Below are 16,454 nucleotides of genomic sequence, written 5' to 3'. Positions count from 1 at the left end.
TGGGGAAAATCGCCGGTTATGCCCCCAACCCAGAAAAAAAATTATATTTAATTTATATATAGAATTTAAATATTTATGGGATAATTATGAAATTACCCTCTTAATTTTAAAAAGTTATACTTTATCTCTCTTGGATCCATCCCTGCACGAGAGTACCAATTCGAATAAAAAAGTTAAAATCCTAGTGACAATAGTACCGAAGAGAGATGAAAAATGGTTTTAATCGATAATAAATTATAATGATAATATTATATGTATTTAATTTATTATAATATTAAACATTTAAAAAATAATAATAATGTTAAAATTAATTTCTTTAGGATATCAATTGTGGAAAAAATAAATAACAATAATCCGAACCAGTTCACTTTCTTTTATATTTTTTAATAAAATATTAATTAATATTTAAATAGCGTTAACTACTCAAAATATTATTTAGAATTACTTATTTTTAGAATACTCCGTATTTAAATTATGTTTGCATGATATAAAAATAATTCTTAAATAATAATAAAATAGATATGTATTTTAAAGAGAAATCCATGCTTTGCCTCATTGGCCTTATTTTAGGCAATACATTAATGGGGTAAACTGTACTTAAATTATTAGTTTTGGACCTTTTAGTTCGTTTTAGTATCTAAATTTTTAATTTTTTTTAAAATCACACCTAACATTTAATTTTTATTTTATTTTAGTACTCAATCATTAAAAACTTAACGCGTTTAGTATCTAAAATATCAATTTTGACTTGTTTTAGTAACTAAACCTTTTTTTTTAAATTTAATGTTAAATTTTGAATAGGTAATAAAATGAAACAAAAATTAAACTTCAAGTATGATTTTAAAAAAATTGAAAGTTTATGTACTAAAACATATCAAAATTGATAGTTTAGGTACTAAATGAGTGATTTACCCAAATTAATAAATGTACATTACATGTGTATCATTTCTTCAATTTATCAAGCTAAAGATAACGTGTCAAGTATTAACGAAATGAAAATTTGATCAACAAAACAAATCTTATGACAGCGAACAAAAGATTCAATTTTTTTGTTTGATTGAGTTGAATTATAATAAAGTTTTAATGCTTAACATGTCTGAAATTTTAAACCCATTTTCGAAGATTCTTCACCCCTGGATCTTGTATAAATGAGCAGTTTGGACAAGCCATGGAGCATCAGAACAAAGAACCAGAACTTGTCTGGAAAACAAAACATGGCAGCCGACATGTTTGTTGCACTTCTCTTGATTGTCCTATATGTTTTTCTTGGCCATTGGTATAGGAACAGAAACTCCAAGGCCAGGGTATGGCCTGTTGTAGGCATGTTGCCTGCACTGGTTTCGAATGTGGACCGAATCTTCGATTTCCTCACCGACATGGTTAAGTTGCACGGTGGCACGTTCAAGTTCCAGGGATCCTGGTTCTCAAGCTTGAACTTTGTCGTCACTGCGCATCCTTCGAACATCAACCACATCTTGTGCAGAAACCATGAGAATTACGGGAAAGGTAACGAGTTCAGGGAGATCTTCGAGCCATTCGGTGAAGGTCTAGTTACTTCCGATTCGCACGTATGGAAGAGGCTCAGGAAGGTGTTGCAGCCATTCACCAAGAACAACAAGAAGTACGCGGCGTATTTGGATCGAATTCTCCTGCAATTGCTGGGAAGTCTCATCCAGGTCCTTGAATATTCGGCCAGACTCGGAACCGAAGTCGACCTCGAAAATCTACTTCATCGGTTCAACTACGACTACGTATGCCTGTTGACATTAGGGTGTAACTCCAAAACCCTGTCCGTGTTGCGTAAGACGACTATCAGATAGAGAAAAATCGCAACTGATAATTTGAGAAAATAAAAATGAAGATAAAGAAGACACAAAATTTACGTGGAAAACCCCTAAATAATATAGGGTAAAAACCACAGGCGACGGTAGAAGAATTTCACTATGAGAAAATAGGAATTACAACCTCTCTCGATCTACCAAGGAGAAAACAATGATAATTCTCTCTTGATAAAAAGGAGAAAACAACTCTCAAGAAACTCTCTAAATTCTCTCTAGTATTGGAAGAAAGCTAGAATGCTTTGGGATGAATTTGAAGCTAAATGAGCTAGGGTATTTATAGTTGAAACTTAAGGACTAATTTATAAATACCCTAAATTACAATGACTAAAAATGATTTTACCATTTTCCAAATTTCAACCAATTCCAACTAATTTTCGGTGCCTACCGAAATTGCATGTGCAAAGCCACATGTTTCCACCGAAAACAATGTTGAAAGTTTGTTTTGCAATTAATGGCCTTGACTTTTCAACAATCTCCCACTTGAAGATTTGATTGGATCAATCATATCTTCACACCATTCTTTCTACCTTGTACCTTCATGTTGCTTATGTTTCTGACAGGCCACAAGAGGATCGACACCAAGTAAATTTATCAACATTGATCGCCTTTGTCATGAAATCTGCTATGTTGTCTTTGGTATGGATCTTCTGCATATCTACCGTCCCTTCTTCCACCTTTTCACGAATGAAATGGTACTGAACTCGTATGTGCTTTGTCCTTGAATGAAATGTTGGATTCCTTGCTAGATGCAAGGCGCTTTGACTGTCATAAAACAGAGAGACATACTATTGATTGTGCCCAAGCTCCTCCAATAGCATCTTCAACCAAATTGCTTCTTTACTGGCTTGCATAGCTGCTACATATTCTGCCTCTGTTGTGGACGTAGCCACAACTGACTACAATTTTGAAACCCATCTTACAGCTCCACTAGCAACTTTAAACACATATCCTGTAGTAGATTTGTTTTTATCCAAATCCCCTGCATAATCAGAATCTACATACCCATTGATTAATAAGTTTGATCCTCCATAACATAATGCAACATTTGAGGTCCCTTTGATATATCTCAGGATCCTCTTCATAATATTCCAATGCTCTTTACCTGGATTCGCCATGTACCGACTAACCACTCCCACTGCTTGTGCAATGTCTGGTCTTGTGCATATCATAGCGAACATTAAACTTCCCACTGCCGATGCATACGGTACTCGAGACATCTCCATCATCTCTTATTCACTGCTAGGACTCATACTGGAGGATAATTTGAAGTTAATAGGAAGAGGGGTAAAAATTGGCTTACAATCTTGCATGTTGAATTGTGACAAGATCTTCTTTAAGTAATTCTTTTGTGAAAGCCAAATCTTCCTATTACTTCTGTCTCGGTGAATTTGCATCCCTAGAATCTTGTTTGCTGATCCCAAGTCCTTCATTTCAAATTCCCTAGCCAGTTGTGCCTTCAATTCTTCAATATGATCTTTGTTGGGTCCTGCAACCAACATGTCATCTACATACAACAGCAATATAACAAAATCGTTATCACCAGACCTCTTGAAATAAGCACAAGGGTCTGCATTAAGTCTGTTGTATCCAAGGCACATAATGAAGGAATCAAATCTCTTATACCAACACCTCGGCGCCTGCTTTAGACCGTATAGAGATTTGTTCAACCTGCAAACCAAGTTCTTCTTTTCTTTTTCTTCAAAACCTTCAGGCTGGAGCATGTAAATCTCTTCTTCAAGATTTTCATGAAGAAAAGTTGTTTTAACATCTAGCTGCTGTAGATGTAAGTTCAATATAGCACACATTGCCAAAACTACTCGAACTATTGTTAGTCGAACCACAGGAGAAAATATTTCATTGAAATCAATACCTTCTTTTTGAGCATATCCTTTGACCACCAGTCTTGCACGATACCTCTCAACTTGATTGTCACCATTTCGCTTGATTTTGAAGACCCATTTGTTACCAATTGGCTTCTTTCCTTGTGGTAGTGGCACAAGGTCCCATGTATTATTTTTATAAAGGGCTTCAATTTCTTCTTGCATCGCCATCATCCATAGTGAAGCATCTGAGCTGTTTATTGCCTTCTCGTATGTTGATGGCCCACCGTCCTCTGTTAAAAGGCAGTATGTAATATTTCCTTCTATAACATAATCTGAGTGCCAATTGGGACGTATTCTCACACGATCTGATTGACGAGTTGTTGGAGCTTCAGAACTCTTTGGTTCTTGTTCATCATGTGCTGGTTCTGCTTCAGAAGAATCTCCTTCTTCAACCTCCTTTTCCACATGTATCTGTGTAGTCTCTGACTTTTCAGTGCTATCATCGTTTTCTTTTCTCTGTAGTTTATCTTCTATAAAGATAATATCCCTGCTGATGATCACTTTGCGGGCAGTGGGATCCCACAAGCGATACCCCTTGACTCCATCAGCATACCCCAAGAATTTGCATTTCCTGGATTTTGGATCCAGCTTTGAGATTTTTTGGGAGTTGTACATCACATACACAATACTTCCAAATACATGGAGGTTTGAATAATCAACTGGTTTACCAGTCCACATATCCATTGGTGTCTTCAGCTCTATTGCAGTTGATGGAGCTCGATTAACCAAATAACAAGCGGTATTGACTGCTTCTGCCCATAATGATTTTTTGAGACCTGCATCCCTCAACATTGCTCTTGTTCTTTCTAACAAGGTTCTGTTCATCCGCTCTGCCACTCTATTTTGTTGAGGAGTGTTCACCACTGTGAACTGTCTTTTGATGCCTTCTTTCCTACAAAAGTTATCAAATTCTTTGCTTGTGTATTCTCCTCCATTATCTGTTCTGAAACACTTGATCTTATTTCCAGAATCAAGTTCCACCCGCGCTTTGAAGTTTTTGAAAGTTGAAAACACATCTGACTTCTTCTTAATAGGGTACACCCAACATCTCCTGGAGTAGTCATCAATAAATGAGACAAAGTATTTTGCTCCGCCTAGGGATGTTACTGGTGCTTGCCATACGTCAGAGTGAACCAATTCTAGAACACTTTTGCCTCTAAAATTTGATGTGTTGAATTTCAACCGGTGATGCTTACTTGTTATGCAATGCTCACACAAAGTAAGTGATACCTTTGTTAAGCCTGGAAGTAGCTTTTGCTCCACAAGGACTTTCATTCCTTGTTCTGACATGTGTCCAAGTTTCTTATGCCATAGCATTGCAGAATCTGAACTACATGAGGCAACAGAGGCTTCTGCTTCTAGCAATGTCTCTCCCTTTAGCATGTACAAGTTTGCAGCTATCTTTTCACCTTTCAGCACCACAAGCGCTCCATGGAACACATTCATGATTCCTTTCCGTGTTTCAATCTTGCTAGCATTATTATCCAACAATCCGTAGGATAATAAATTTTTCTTCAGACCTTTCACGTGCCGCACCTCGAACAAGTTTAATTGTTCCATCATACATCTTCAATTTGATAGTTCCCACACCAACGATCTCTAAGGCATGATCATTGCAACTATACACATATCCTCCTAAGACAGGTTCATAATGATGAAACCATTCTCTTCTTGAGGTCATGTGATATGTTGCTCCCGAATCAATGAGCCATATATCTGCAATTCGTTTTCTTCCTTCCACGGTAGTTGACGCTTCACAGCATATAGCATCTCCATCATCTGAAGTGTTTGCGGTATTGCCTTGTGGATTGGAGTTTTTATTTAGACTCCAACAATCCTTCTTCAAGTGACCCTTCTTTCCATAGTTGTAACACTTTAAATTCTTCTTTCTTTTCGACTTCGATCTACCATGTTTGTGACTGCTGCTTTGGCCATGTTCTGTTGATCTCCCTCTCATCGTTGTCATCGTTGTCAACGCTTCTGCTTGTTGCAGATTTACTTGTCTGTCTTCTTTGTTCTTGCGCCAATTTTCTTCTTGTAGAACAGTAGCTGCAACGTCATCGAAGACTAGACTGGTGACATTACTGTTTGTCAAGTTGATGATGAGTTGATCATACGAATCCGGTAGACTTTGAAGTAGAAGTTCAGCACGTTCTTGTTCTCCTATTTTACAGCTTAAGGATGTAAGCTGAGAAAATAAAGTGTTCAGTGTATTTAAGTGCTCCGTCACTGAAGTAGATTCTAGCATACGGAGAGTGTACAATTTTCTCTTAAGGAAAATTTTATTGTGCAGCGATGTGGCCTCGTACAGTTTAATGAGATGATCTCATATCTCCTTAGCTGTCTTCTTTTCCTCGATACTTGACAATACTTCATCTGCTAATGCTAGATGAAAGTTTGCCATAGCATTTCCGTCCATTTCGATCCATTTGTTGTCGTCTGTGAAATCTACTGGCCATTCGCTGATAGCTGCTAGACAACCGTCTTTCCTCAGGATGACCTTCATCTTCAATTTCCACAATGAGAAATTTCTCCCATTGAACTTTTCAATATCAAATTTCGTTGCCATTTCTTCGTTTACGGATAGCTCCCACTATTTCACTATCGTGAATAGTTCTCTGGAACCTTCAAAGAATGGGTAATAACTTCTTACTTTCTTATGTTGGAGGATCCATCTTTTGGTGGTAACCACAAAGACAATAAACAGATATTACACACTCTAATCTGGCTCGGATACCAATTGTTGCGTAAGACGGCTATCGGATAGAGCAAAATCGTAACTGATAATTTGAGAAAATAAAAATGAAGATAAAGAAGACACAAAATTTACGTGGAAAACCCCTAAATAATATAGGGTAAAAACCACGGGCATCGGTAGAAGAATTTCACTATGAGAAAATAGGAATTACAACCTCTCTCGATCTACCAAGGAGAAAACAATGATAATTCTCTCTTGATAAAAAGGAGAAAACAACTCTCAAAGAACTCTCTAAATTCTCTCTAGTATTGGAAGAAAGCTAGAATGCTTTGGGATGAATTTGAAGCTAAATGAGCTAGGGTATTTATAGTTGAAACTTAAGGACTAACTTATAAATACCCTAAATTACAATGACTAAAAATGATTTTACCATTTTCCAAATTTCAACCAATTCCAACTAATTTTCGGTGCCTACCGAAATTGCATGTGCAAAGCCACATGTTTCCACCGAAAACAATGTTGAAAGTTTGTTTTGCAATTAATGGCCTTGACTTTTCAACAGCTCGTCGAATTCCAGGTTTCGAAAACCTTGAAGGCATTTGAAGAAGTAGAGGAGGCCTTGCTTTTTAGGAACTTTATGCCTAAAGTGTTCTGGAGATTGTTGAAACGGCTTCAAATCGGTGAGGAGAAAAAGCTTAGCAAAGGGTTGAAAATAGTGGATGAGTTTATGTACAATTACATTTCATTGAGACGAGAAGAGTTAAGAAGATCGAGATCGAAGACTAAGGATAGTTTCGACTTGTTGACGGCTTTTATGTTGGAAGAAGAAAGATCGGATATGAGCGAGTTGGGAAAATCAGACAAGTTCCTAAGAGACACTGCATACAACTTCATAATAGCAGGAATGGACTTTACAAACGTTAACATCACATGGTTTTTCTGGCTTATCTCGAAACATCCGTCCGTCGAAAACAAGATTTTGGAAGATATGGAAGCCAATTGTCCAGAAAGAATGGACGGGGAGATGGTGTATTTTAGCGGGGAAGAGATGAACAAGTTCGTTTACCTGCATGCTACAATGTGTGAGACAATGAGACTGTACCCAACAGTACCTCTGAACAACAAAACTTCGGTCAAATCAGACGTTCTTCCGAACGGCGGTCGTATCGGTCCAAGCACGAGGGTGTTCATATCAATGTACTCCATGGGAAGAAGTGAAGAGATATGGGGTGAAGATTGCTTGGAATTCAAGCCAGAAAGATTTCGAAGGATGGAAAAATCGCCTTTAAGCAGATGTCGACGTTCGTGCCGTTCGGGGCCGGACCAAGGGTCTGTTTAGGCAAGGACTTGTGTTTCAAGATGATGAAGACAATGGTCATCAACGTGCTTCGGAATTACCAAGTTCAATTGGTGGAGAACCAAAATGTTGTGATGAGCAGCAAATCCATTGCACTTCACACACAGCATGGTTTGAAGGTTAGGATCAAGAAAAGACAGTAATTAATATGTGAAATTAATATGATTAATAATCTTCCATTGAAATTGGAAGGCGCGAGATTTATGTAAAAAAAAAACCTTGTATTGCCAGTCATATACTTCAATTCATTAATAAATGTACTATGGAGGATAAAGATTACACTCTAAATACATGACTTAATCATATTGAAATTCTAACATTGGTTAAATCTTGCCTTGAAATAAATCTATTTTTATGGATATTAATATTTAATGTTAGATCATTGAAGGCATAATATCAAAATTAACCCCAAACATTTATTAAAATGGTTATTTTAGCCTTTAATTTTTAGAACATTTTGACCTTCAATATTTTATTTTGGGGTAAAAAGGCCCCTCTATGGTGGAAATAATTAGTTACCAAACGATTAACGCTAAAAAAATAAGGGATTTTCACCTTAAAATGAGACATTGAAGGGTCAAAATGACTATTTAATTAAACATTAACGATATTTTTACCCTAAAATAAAACGTTGAGAGTCAATATGCTTCAAAAAATAATAGAGACCAAAATGACTATTTTAATATATGTTGGAGTACTAGTTTTAACAGTATGCCAACATTGAAATAGTTAAACAATATTTAAATACTAAAATAAATAAGGAAAGTTAAAATTTAGAAAATCATTATTAATTAATAAACATTGGGTTGAATTAGTTAAAAATGATATCTAATAATAGTAAGGAATCGAGTTCGTAAGTTGTATAATAAAATTAAGGTAAATGACTCTTATTACGAAATTTTAATATACTAATATATAGCATGATTAACGATGGTCACAGGATCTCAATCCGAAGGTTTTGATCCGATTCGATTTCATTGGGCCGATTTCTTTAAAAAAATCAAGCTTGGGTCGGATAGATTTTTATAGAGGTTATGTTCAGATCAGATGAGATTTGAATTTAGGATGAAAAATATCTAACACGGCCCGAAAAATATAATATTACCTTATATATTTAAAAAATTACAATAATACCCCAATATATATAATTTTTTAATTAAATCTACATTTTTTTAAATAAAAATAATATTTCTTTATAAATATATTGTTTAGGTCGGGTCTAAATCATATCTAACAAAGACAAGTCGGGTTCAAGTCGGATAAAAAGTTGTTTATTTTTCAGGACGGGTGAAGGGTGTATAACTTTTGGGTTGGGTCGGATTGACGAAAAATCCAACTCAACTCATACCGATCCCTAGGCGTGATACAAAAGTAAAACATTAATACCAAAACTAATATCTGAATTCATTGAGTGATTTCAGTAGTTAAAAAGAGTGTTGTCTTCTTGAGGTCTTGAGTTTAGATAAATTACATCTACATGATGTATATCATTGATGATTAAAAAAATTATGAACAAATATTACCCTATAATTCTCCAATCTATCAAAAAATGAAACTATGTATTTAGTACACAAACTATCAATTTTGATTCGTTTTAGTACCTAAACTTTAAAATTTTCAAAATTATATATAATGTTTAGTTTTTATTTCATTTTAGTGTTCCCACTAAAGACTTAACGTTAAATTTTGAAAAAATATGAAAATTTAGGTACTAAAACAGACAAAAACTGATAGTTTAGGTACCAAATATGTTAAAAATTTAATGTCAGGATACTAAAATGAAACAAAAACTAAATATTAGACATGATTTTAAAAAAATAAAAGTTTAAATACTAAAATAGACTAACACCAATAGTTAAGATATTAAACACATAATTTACCTTAAAAATAAACTTTATAATTCATCACTTAAACTTTGTTTTCGAAAGTCGAAACATGGCCAGCATGGGCCTTCGCTTGTGGTTTTTACCTTATGGTGTTGGCCATCTTTACATTCAACTTCGTTTTACATTGAAATATGTAAAACATTTTCACATTTTGTCTTAACATGGTATACACAACGATTAAATTCATTTTACTTGGAAATATGCATATTTCTAATATTTGTATTAGTTATGATACCCAACTAGTATTTATTTTAAGGGTTAACTACACGCATAATCATTTATATTGGTGTTTTGTCTACTTTTGGTCATTGATTTTAAAAATATAAGATAATATCACTTTCGTTTTTATTTAATTGAGATGTTGTCACCTCAAGTTAACTGTCGTTAACATTAGTTAAATATTTGGATATAATCATACATTTGATATATGTTATTTACATATTCTCTCAATTTAATCATACTTTTAATAAATTAAAATAAATTTAATTATCCAATCAAATGATACCACTTGTCATGTCATGCGTCACTATTCGATTGAAGGATTAACTTTATTTTAATTTAATATATTTATCTCTACGAATCAAATAGTGACATGTGTCACCCTCTGGTTGAAAGAAAATAAAGGAAAGCAAATTGGGGCAAAAAATAAACCTTGGTCACTTAAGAAACTAAACATGTATTCAACCATTAAGCTAAGACCATTGCTTGGTCTAAAGTAGACAACATGATGTATATATTTTGCATCTTAGTGTATCAATATTTAAATTCATAATATTTTATATATATTAACTTAAAAGATATTTTTTATATTAACTTATTAAATATATTTTATTATTAACTTAATTTAAAAATATTTATTTTCTTTTCTTTTAAAAATATTTATTTATGTTAAAATTTATTTAAAAGTATGACTAAATTGAGATAATATGTAAATAACAAGACCAAATGTGTGATTATACCAACTATCAAGTCACATATTCTGCTAATTGTTAACAACAATTAACCTGTGATTACCACATCTTAATTAAATAAAAATGAATGTGAACATATCTTAATTAAATAAAAACGAAAATGATCATATCTTTCTTTTCTGAAATCAGTGACAAAAAAATGGACAAAATACAAACATAAATAATCATATGTGTAGTTAACCCTTATTTTAATTATTCACTTAAAAGGTATTATTAAATTAAACATGTTTATTGGATAAATGGGATTTAATCGATTGAGTATCGTTGGTGTAAATAGGATTTATATTACACATATTTTATCCTTTAACTTGTTTTACACAAAAAGTTATTGAATAAATGGGATTTAATCGATTGAGTACTTTTGATGTTTTGGTGTTGAATGTTGAGTAGTTCACTGGTGATTAGTTAATTGGGGCTTGGGTATGAAATCTAAAAAAATTATATCAATGGTTGAATTTAACTTGTTTGGCATAAAATTTATTTGTTTTATGCAGTTCAAACTATAGGAAAATGACTAAGGGTGTGTTTGGTTGGGGGAATGTAAGATTCCCATGGGAATGGAATCCACATTCCCCCGTTTGGTTGGCCGGGAATGTTATTCCCGGTAATCTTACATTACCAATAGTAGATTTTTTGGGGTATATTACCGGGAATGTCATTACCTCCCTTTCCTTAGGTATTGTTGGATTACCGGCGTTTTGGACTAAAATGCCCTTAATTTTTTTTTTCAAAAATATCTTTATTCTGTCATTGAATAATAAAAATTTTACGAATGTTAAATTACAAATTTATCCTTAAACTATTTTAGATTTACAAAAAAAATATATAATTAAAATTTTATATGAAGTTCAGGGGTTAAAATAAAATTTTACCCTTTCATTAAACCTTTTTATATTTTCAATTTTTTAAAAACAATTATATAAATTTTATGAATTTAATTTTTTTAAAGAAAATATATAAATATTTTTCAACTTGTTAAAAAAACAAATATATAATAAGGACAATTTGGTCAAATATACATTTCAATAATCTTTTATTCTTTTAACAAAACACAATAATCTTACATTCCTGCTAAACCAACCAAACACAAAATACAACATTCCCAGTAATCCTATTCCCTGGAAATATTGTATTCCCACTAGTAATCTTAAATTACGTGAACCAAACGCAACCTAAAGATTTAGAGTCAGAGCCTATTGTAGGGGATCTTGCACAATTTTTAAATATTGGTTTGGGAGTCAGTAATGTTAATGGGTTGAATATGGGTGGTGGTAGTGAATCTCAGATAGTTAAGTTTAAGAGGTCAATGAAGATGATGCTTTAGCTAATAATAACTTTAATAATAGTGACTCGAAAAATTCAACAGATGAAAGTTTGGTACCAAATGATGAGAAGGAGAAGATAATTACACTTAGGGATCAAGAAAAAAAATTAAATAGTGAATAAAAAGTAGAGCTATAGGAGATGAAGACTTAGAACTATATCCATAAATTAACAGTGTAACATCCCAACCATCGGGTTAGTGACTAAAAGATAAGAACTCAAAATTTGGGGGTTCAATTAGAATAAATTAAGAATTTAATGATTTATTATGGAATTTTCTGGTCAGGACTTGATATTAAATTTGGATTAGTGGAAGGGCAATATGGTCTTTTCACCTGAAATATTTTTTTCTCTCTTTTAAGGGAGATAGCACGTGGAGTAGAGAAAAGTTTTGGAAGTTGTTCTTTCTTTCCTTCTTTCTTCTTCTTGTCATGCTCCTCTCCACTCCCCAAAGGTAAGATTTTGAAAGTGATAATTTTTCTTTAATTTATGGTTTGGTAATGGAAGTTTGGATGGTATATAAGCTTAAGGAAAGCTTATATAGCATTAAAACAACAAGATGGGTATTTTAGATAAGGATTTGTAAAATGGGTTTTTAGATGAAATTTTGTTATGGATGAGTTTTTGAAGTTTGAATAAGATTTTTGACTTGTCAATAGGTTAATTAAAAGATTAGGAGTGATAGAATTGGATAATAACATGTTTGAATGTTGGCTATGATTTGAAGCTTCAAGTGTTTAAATGAGAAGTTGGGATGTTTGAGAGTTATAAATGTGTACAAGTTGGTTTGAAGGTATAAAGTGAGTTTATAAACTCAAAGTATGTGTTTAAGAGAGTTTTTGGATGGATTTTAGGTGATTTTCGAGTTGAAAATGGTCATTTTGGGCCTAGTGTATCGGTACCCTTAGGAGAGGTATTGATACCTCATGAGTTGAACATGTGTATTTGTGTGAGTTTGTATCGGTACACTGAGGAGTGTATCGATACCCTCAAAACACCAAATGCCATTTGTGTATTGGTACACTGAGGAGTGTATCGATACCCTCAAAACATCGAGTGTTATTTATGTATCGGTACACTGAGGAGTGTATCGATACCCCAAAGCATGAAATGAAAATGTAGGGTTTCTTGCACCCAAGTTATTTTGATTCGATATAATTGAGTTCAAGGATGATATTGATTTTAGATTTTTTTGTGTAGTGATTGAACGTAAGTGACTTCCAGTCAGCTTGGCATTTTGAATATCGATTCGAAAGGATGATTAGACTTTAGTGAGGCAAAAGGTGAGTGCTACTTACATAATTTATTGATGTTTGACGGAAGGATTATGATAAGCCAACCTAAAATGTTTACATCAAAATAAAATGATATTATTATTATATATGAAGATTTTATATATGAATATGTTTTATACAAGTAAATAAATTCGTTGATTTATGATATGTGATATTAAATAATCATGTAAATCACTATGAAAATATGATATATGTGATTAAATGAAAATAACGATAATGCTTTGTGAAACAAGATATCATGAACAAATGTTTGATTGTGAATAAATAATAACATTTGATAATGATATGTGATAAAGATTTATGTGAAAAATGATCCGAATATGTGTTAAGTGAATATGTTATACGGAACATAAATGATAAGTGGAAATGTGAACTTTGAACAAGTGTTGTGAAAAGACTCTATGTGAGAAGAACTATGTGAATAAGAGGCACTTTGAATAATGATTGAACATAATTATGTGATTAATAGCCCAAAGTATATGTATGAGGATTAGAGGTATAGTTGGCATGCCAAGGGTCGAGGGTCTATGTGGTCCTTCGGGACAAATATGTGGCACTTCGGTGCAAACCTATGTGGTCTTTCAGGACAATTATGTGGCTCTTCGGTGCAAATTTATGAGTTGTGGTGACACCATTAGTGCACAACCTCAATGTACTCAAATACCTAGAGTTCTCAGTATTATACGTTTGGGCAAATTAAACTAATAGTTATAAAATGAAAAATGTATCAGTTCTATGTAGTTTATATGAAACTAAAAGTCTATATAAGAAATGATTTGAAGATATAATCAAGAACAAAATAAGTATAAATTCTTCGGTAATTTATAAGAGATGTTATAAGTTATAAAACTGGTGAAATTCGATAACTTAACCTTTCTTTTATAAAATTATACAATTGTTTTATAGATTCATAGTACTTATAATGCCTCATTAAGTCATTGACTTAGCGTGTGAGTGTTTTCACACGTAGGTTCAAAGTTATGCAAGGAGTAATATATGTAAGCGATGAGCAGGACAACATACCTTTGAAGATTATCGGATCAGAGAGATTTTAATTGTATGTGATTGTATATGGTAAATGTCAAGACGTTTCTCTGCCCTAGCGACGGAGAGTGCAAATAGTACACCCCAGACGGTGTAACTAGTCTAAAAAAAGTAAGTGTTTATCCTCCATGAATCAGATAAAACATCAAATTGTAGAGTCACCACCAATCTTTTATATGGTGAGATTGGTCACCAAAGTGCCATATTATTTTAATAAAAATTCCTAATAATTTTATTAAAATAATACAACTCGGGTCTGCTTACTAGAAAAATGAGTTCGGGAGTCGGTTACATATGGAAAAGAATTAGCATTCCCACAACGCCCAAAATTGGTACCTGTATTCATTAATTAAATGTATCTGTAGTAAATGATAAATTTGTTTTCCAAATTAAAAACTTAATATAAATGCTAAATAAAAATTACTAGTCATATTATTTAATATTTAAGTCATATTAAATTAAATTAATAAATTATATATATATGATAATAATCCTAAAGTAAAAATATTAATATTGATTAATTATATAATAATAATTAAAGAGATAAAATAATAAAAATAATTGGCCTTATTTAAAATGATATTGAAAATAATAGACTAATTATATAATTTACCCTAATTTCCTAACATAGGTCAAAATGTAAACTTATTAATATGTAGGGACTAAATATATAATTAACCTAAATATACGTGTATATATATATATATATATAATGGCTAAAATATAAATATACAAAATTAAAGTGCCAAATTAAAATATGAATAAACCTGATTTCGGTGACCAAAATGGAAGGCTTACAAATCAGGGGGACCACACGTGTAGTTTAACTATGCAAAATTTACAAAGATACCCTCCCCAAAACGACGTCATTCGAGAGAGGGTATTTAAGCCCTATAACCGACCCTAAAGAGAGATATCACTCTCATTTCTCTCTTTTGCATCTCTCTCTTAGAGAAAGAGGCTCTCAACCCTATCTAGAAATCCCTCGTCTGAGGGATAGTTATGACCGACTGGCTGCCTTGTTTTGCCGTCATCTGCCATCGCCGGCCACCACCCACGGTGGCCAAAAATACCAAACTATCCTAAAACATAGATCTGAACACCCTCGTCTCGAATCTGAGCCACTTTTTTGCTAAAAGCCTCCTGATAACCCTAGATATAGATTTTTACCTTCGACCGTTTCGAATCTCGGTAATCATGTGAAAGCTTCGACGACTCTGGGTAAGCCTTCTCTTCTCTTTTTTTTTCGTTGCTTGCTTGGCTGTTGTGTGGGTACTTGCTCTCTGTGCTCGTAGTGCTTTCTATTTGCCTCTGTCTCTCTTTTGTCCGTTTCTCTTGCTTGCTGTCCTTCTTGTTCTTGCACCTTTCGTATAGATGCTTGTCGTTATTGTGTGTCCTCTTGCTTGTAGGTTCGGTGGCCTTTTATAGGCCACCACAGTGCTTCATTCGGACCGGTTACAAGGGTGCCCTTCGGTGAGTCACCGAAACTACAGTGGTGACTCACCCTAGGGTTACAACGTGTGACTGTTGTTACTCTTCTAGAGTGTTCTACTGGATTTGGGTGAGGTTTGATGTTGACAGCGACAGTGGTTCAATGTCCCTGGAGGCGGCGACTGTTAGGTTGAAAACCCTAGTTGATGGAAGATATGTGCCCTCCATTTCCTTTAATCGAACGGTTGAGAGAGAACGACGCTGAAGAAACTGAGATGAAACCCTAAACGTGTTTGGGTAGTCTAGGCTTCTTGAGTTGGACTGGTTTTGTGCTGAGTATGGGCCTGAATGGGTTATTAGGTCGAATCTGGTTATAAACTGATTGGGCCTGTGAGCCTACTTTGTAACCGGACCATCCTCTTTGTAAATAGGCCTCGACTTTGTAATATTAAATGCAAATATAATATAATAATATATTATATTATATATAATATAATAATATAATATATTATATTATATATAATAAATATGTAATAATAATAATATATAATTAATAAAATCGGACAAAAATAGTGTCGACAGTTTCCCCTCTTTGCTTATTTTTGTGTAAACAAGAATAAAGCAAATATAAAAATGCAATAAGTTTTTGTCCAGTTTACTATAGATTTTGATAAAAATTAGTTTCACTACTCTTCCGTGGAGACTGGAATTAAAGAGTGTAAACA

At 33.3% G+C, this 16,454-nt stretch overlaps 1 pseudogene; it reads left to right on the top strand.

The window, feature by feature from the left end:
* Positions 1–1,148: 1,148 nt before the first annotated feature.
* Positions 1,149–7,953, top strand: LOC120177539 (annotated as a pseudogene).
* The last annotated feature ends 8,501 nt before the right edge of the window (positions 7,954–16,454 follow it).

This window comes from Hibiscus syriacus, unplaced genomic scaffold (genome assembly GCF_006381635.1).
Source record: "Hibiscus syriacus cultivar Baekdansim isolate YM2019G1 unplaced genomic scaffold, ASM638163v2 tig00112293_pilon, whole genome shotgun sequence".
In the NCBI taxonomy this organism is placed as follows: Eukaryota; Viridiplantae; Streptophyta; class Magnoliopsida; order Malvales; family Malvaceae; genus Hibiscus; species Hibiscus syriacus.
Note: the sequence above shows the minus strand (reverse complement) of the source record. Positions and strands in the feature narration are given on the sequence as shown.